This window comes from Cryptomeria japonica, chromosome 2 (assembly GCF_030272615.1).
Source record: "Cryptomeria japonica chromosome 2, Sugi_1.0, whole genome shotgun sequence".
Lineage (NCBI taxonomy): Eukaryota > Viridiplantae > Streptophyta > Pinopsida > Cupressales > Cupressaceae > Cryptomeria > Cryptomeria japonica.
Genome location: NC_081406.1, coordinates 501,501,103 through 501,507,107, shown reverse-complemented (window position 1 = coordinate 501,507,107; position 6,005 = coordinate 501,501,103).

The following is a 6,005-nucleotide window of genomic DNA, read 5'->3' as shown; positions in this document are numbered from 1 at the left end:
AAAATGATACTCAAGGTTCACTTCAAAAATGATGCTCCAGTAACAAGATCTTCAAATCATGCAAAAAGAATGCTCTAAAAAGCAAGTATTAAATGTAGCATCAGTTGAAGGTTCAGTTATAGCGGCGGTGACAGAGTTCCAGCATGCATTCACTTTTCACAACTATCTATTTTCTATTTTATTCTTCTTGTAATTCTGGTAGTTGGTGAGGAAGCATTCCATGGAAGCAGCAGGAGGGTCAACGATGTATTGGATTCTAAATTTGGATACTCTAAGTATCTCTTTTACATTTTCTAGCCTACTGACCATATCATCCATCATCACTTCTGCATCCTGGCATTGAAATACCACATACATATATCTATCCATTGTTTCTATAGTGAATTCTACAGTGGCTGCAAAATAGTCAATGGTAAAAGAACCCCACCGGCTAGGTATGGTCTCTCGATGTAATACTCCTCCTTTCTTAAGGTTATAACCATACTTCCCTGACAATTTAACCAATAGTTGCTCATATTATTCAAGTGTCTTGAGAAAAGAAGGATGTTCTTTAAGAGTCTTGGTGTGGCATTTCTCCATGATCTCCATTTTAAAATCCACAATATCTATATATGATTGCAAATTGTTGATATTCTCTCCTCCTAGAAAGTCTTCCTTTGCAATGGTCTCTTCTCCCAATATTTTAATCTTCTTAAGCATCTTATGTAGTTGTGAGAGATGAAGGATATGTTGTTCTCACTGCTTGGAATAGAAAACAAGGGCTTTTTCATTGTCGTGAGCTTCTGCAAACACCTTCAGTGTGTCCTACAAGAACATTTTAACCTTATCTATTTGATCTTGAGCCTAGGTCCTAATCGTTGTTGCTACTTTCCTCATCTCATATAATGCCTTAACATCACCTTGTGGAAGCAATGAAGTAGATGGCAAGATATCGTTACTTCTAGAATCAAGGGGTTTAGCTATTTCCATAATCAACTGCTTATACTGCCTCAATTGTGCCTTGGACTCTGCCTTAGTTTTATATTCTTTCTCCATCCTTGTTTTGATAGTAGAAGTAGTAACAACTAGAGTATCAATCTCCCACCACTTAGTATGTTTACCCAGGTTAACCTTAGACACTTGGTATCTAGGGGTAGCTTGGGATGATTCTTCAGCATCCTGAACTGGTGGTGCTATGCCAGCAATTATATCTCCCGAATCCGTCCTTGAGAGATGATGAATTGTACTTTCTCTCTTTACTCTCCTTGGGGATTTGGTAATTGCCTCCTGCAAAGTTATATTCAAGAGGATGACCTTTGACTTCTTCTTGAAGGTAAAATTTAACCATTGAGGCATAGATTCGTCTTGTTCCCCTCCTTGCACCATTACATCTGAAGTGATCTTGTGGGATTCTATATCTTGTTCATGCTCTTCTTCCTAGTTCTCTTCATCTTGTTGTTGTTCTTCTCATTGTTCTAGAGGAGTTGGTGGCCTTTGTTGGAGTTGGGCAACTTGTTGAGCAAGATTAGCCTGAAGGGCCTGATTTGGATCGAGTTGTTGTTGTCTATCTCTTCCAACTTCTCAGAAACTTCCTCTTCAAATACCTTTTATGTTTTAGTCTCATTCCCTTGCTCATTCCCTCCTAGCTATTGAAGAAATACTTCTTGGTCTTGAGGAGTAAGGACCATCCTTTCATCTTGTTCATCATGTGTTTCTTCTCCCATAACCTGCACATGAATTTTCATTAGTTTCCCCCATACTATTTGTTCTTTTGTAGCTTATGATTGGTTCTATGGTTGAATTCCAGTAGGCTCTTCTTGTGGTTCTTTTGATTTCTTTTCAATTTTCATCATCTTTTCTACAACTGCAATGGGCTCGTTGTCTTCATCAAAATCTGTCTCAATGTCATGGATGATAACTCATTCTTGAGTTGGCACTGAAGGAGGTGTAACCTATTGTGTTAAAGAAGCAGGAAGAGGTTGTGTTTCAATCACTTCCATTTGAGAGGTACCCACTCCAGGAGTAATACCTAAAGTAGGAACAATGGGAGTTAAGGAGGCCTATGGGATAGCTTATAAACCTACAATAATCCCATGTTTGGCGGTTGTTTTCTAGAATTGAGACTCTTTCATTTTGGCATCCAAATGCCTCTTAATCTCTAGATTATCTATTGATATTGTTGCCTCCTTAGAACCAGTGGGAGTATTCTTTCTCGAGTCTGACCTCGTCCTCCTTACATATTCTTTATGGACTTTGGCCTGGGGATTATCAATGGCTTTTCCCCTTTTCTTCTCCTTGGAAGTACTTGGTCGGATCCTTAAGCTTAGCCATTGCCTTGTTCTCTCCATAACCCTTGCAGTAACACTTTCAATATCCAACTCTTCTTGGTTAGACCATCTGATAGTGGTAAGGGGTCTTTGATCAATTTCCTTTTCTTTGAATGTAGGATCAAGAAGTTCACCATCATCCCTTAACTCCTTTGGGATATTTGTTTCAATCTCAAAATTTCTAATTTGTGGCATTGTCAACCTATAGTATCCTTTTTCCCTTACCTCAAAGTTGTCTTGCAGATTAGCCCAAAAATCCTGCAAAGTCGTCTTATGACCCTTGTAAGAAATAGGAATCATTTTTTTCAGCTTACCATATGGGTCATATCTTTCCCTTGAGTAATTAAACTCCTTTAATCTCAAATCGCGAAGCTCTTGTTCTGCCACCTTAGCTGCTTGTATATTAGGACATGCATAATATTCTAGGGACACGGGTAAAGTAATCCATGTCTTATGTTTCAGAGTCAACAATGCTTGTAGGCCCACCAATTGTCTGACATATTCTAGGATGATTATTCTATTGCTACAATACATGGGTAGAAGGATCGGGTTGCCTGTAAAGCTACTGACCTAAAGGTAAGTAGATCATTGGTTTTGTAGGAACCAACATCCCCATTCCTTAATCATTTACATTGATTCTGGGGTTATTCTATGTCCTATATCTCCTGTCATTTTTGTTATTACAGCATAAATAAATGCATCATTTAACCTTTTGAAATGCACCTTAGCCTGAGAGATAGGCAATTGAGTGTAATATTCCCACACTCTTTTATGTCTAGGATCTTCTCCCAATTTTCCTTCAGTCTTCAGTTTTGGGAACTTACCAGCATGAGCAACAACCCATATAACGTAAGAAGTCATGAATAACTTCTTTGTTTGGAGAACTGTGATCATTTGATTATGGATGTTGTCTGAAATGATTTGTGACCTGTCAAAAATTTTCTTACCAATCAAAATTATGGTCATATAATGGAACATCCATGTATGGAAGTGCCTACAATTTGTCTTTCCAAAGGCTCTGCTCAGCATAATCATAAGGTCCCTTTGACGCTCTTGAAAGTCTTCTCTCAGTATGTCTATAGCCTTAAGACCTATTTTCCTTGGCTCTTTTAGCCATGCCTCATTAATGTGTCTTTTATGATTAGAAGCATTCTTAACAAATATGGAAATGGAATTCTCTTTCATTGTCACCAAGACCTTTTCTCTCACTGGTATTCCAAAGGTCATTCCTATCATGTCAAGAGAAAGGTCTATGATGACATTCCCATCTGCGTCAACACATTGCCTTGTCTCCTGGTGGTAATATTTAGTAATATTCATTATGAGTTCAGGTGACTGCATATCTTGTGGAAAGATAGTGGCATCTACCAAACCCAACCTCTTAATCCTTCTATATGGGGCTTTCAGGGTATGAGGTTCTGCTACTAGTTGGGTTCTCATGTCTTCGATCTCTATGTGCTCGATTTCAGTATCAGTCACCCACTGAACTTCATCCTCCAATTTTGAAGAAAAATTTTGTCTTTGATACTGGTACTTTATTGTTACAGGTTTCTTATCAAGCTTTGCCTCCTCCTTTGTCTTCTTCTTGTTTGAGGATGGATCCATCAATCTACTTTATCCTACAAGAAAAGATCAATAATTAGATATTACTTCATATTATCAAATCATCACATATCTCAGAACTTTGGGGTTTCAGGGTTCTGACACATAAAATCCTTTAAAACAACTGATTTCGGGATTCTGGAGTTTTGGGATCTTGAGTTAAAGAAAGGGAAAAAATAACCAAGTTTGGAACTTTGGGGTTCCGGATTTGGCAAAGACCTCAAAAGGAAGATTTTGGAACTCCAGGGTTCTGGGGTTCTGAGGTAGGTAAGACAATTTCAAAGTAGACTCTGAGATTCTGAGATTCTAGGATCCCAAAATAGATAAACCTCCCAAAGAAGGGACTTCAAAACTCTGGAGTTTCGGGGTTCTGAGGGGAAAAACAAAATTTTGCATGGTGCAAAGGTTTTAAAATTTTGAAGGTTCAAAATCCTGAGGTGGGTAAAACTCTGTCAAATGAGCACTTCAGAACTCTAGGGTTTCAGGGTTTCAATATGCTAGATTGGGTAAAACTCGGGCGTTTCGGGATTTTGGGGTTCTGAAATCCTAAAATGTCGAAACTTAGGGCTTCACAAAAAAGAGAATCGAATCAACCAATTTATTGAAAGCATGGAAAATCAAATCTAACCTAGCTAAAACGTACGAAGAACGAGAAAACAAAACAAATGAACCAACCGACCTAGTAAGGCGGCAAAGCAGAAAACACGAACAAGCAAGGAAGTGGAATGCATGGAGGGAGAACTCAAATTTTGCAGAAGAGGAATGCACAAATGAATGAAAATCACTCATCTTGCCTTATTTATACCCCCTATTTGGCGACCGTACAACCTCAATAAACATGACCTCGGGATTCTAGTGTTCTGGGATCCCGAGACAAAACAAAGGGAAGCTCAAAAATTTGGGGTTCTGGGGTTTCGAGTCCCTAACATAGACAAAAAATGGCACCTCAAGACTCTGAGGTTTCAAGGTTCCGAGATGATACATAAAACGAGTTCGGGAACCCGAAATTCCGAAACTCAAACGAGATCACAACAAAACACGAAGAACTCAAGATTCTAGGATTCTGGAGTTCTGAGGATTCCACACAACAAAGAAAAGAAGACTTCAAAACTTTGAGGTTTCAAGGTTCCGGTGTCTTCAACAAGACAACGCAACAAGACTTCGAGATTCTAGATTTCCGAGGCCTTGAACGAAATAACGAGGAGACTTCAGGATCTTGGAGTTTCAGGATTCCAAAGTCTCAACAAAAAAACCAAGGCACAAAGCACACTTTGGGATTCTGGGGTTCCAGAGCAGAGACAAAAACAAACAAAAGGGCACCTCGGAACTTCGGAGTTTCAGGGTTCCAAGGTGTCCAAAGCAAAAACACAAGAGAAGGCAACACAAAAGAAAATGAAAGACATAAAAAAGGGGGACCTGTATTTTTCATGCCAAAGAAAATGATGGGGGTAGATATGCAAGGCATAACAAAACCCAATGCTTTTAACATCTTGCATATTTTTGCCTCGGTATTTTTAGATCCAGTTTTTCATAATGGAATTTACAAAATCTAATTGGCTAGATATTGCACATGCGATTGCATTGCTTATTAGCTATTTTTATCAAAATCATGTGTTGGATAATAGCCTTTCACACTTCATGTTACTTGCATTCATTCATAAAACTTTAATGTATTTCATCATGAGGATTTCCAAGCTTTTCCTACATTCAAGTCATTTCTCAAAACTTTCATACATATTTCATATTGCTATATGATGATATTTTCAAAGAAATTAATGAAATATTTGTTATGGTAGACGTTTCAAACCCTTTCTAATCTTAGAGATGATATTGAAATGAATAATACTTGTATCTCTCTTAGAGTATCTTTTATTTATGAGGAAATATTCAATAATCCTAGCAATGATCTCTCTAATGGGGATGCAACATTCAAGAGTAACATTAAACCATCCTCTTCTCACAAAGGTACTTGGTGCAAGAGGGACAAGGTAAACATGCTAATCTTAGTATATATATCCCTCTAGATCCTCCTTATCCTCCTAAATATTATCTTAATCACCAACATATTTCAATACAAGATAATGATATTAATTTTAT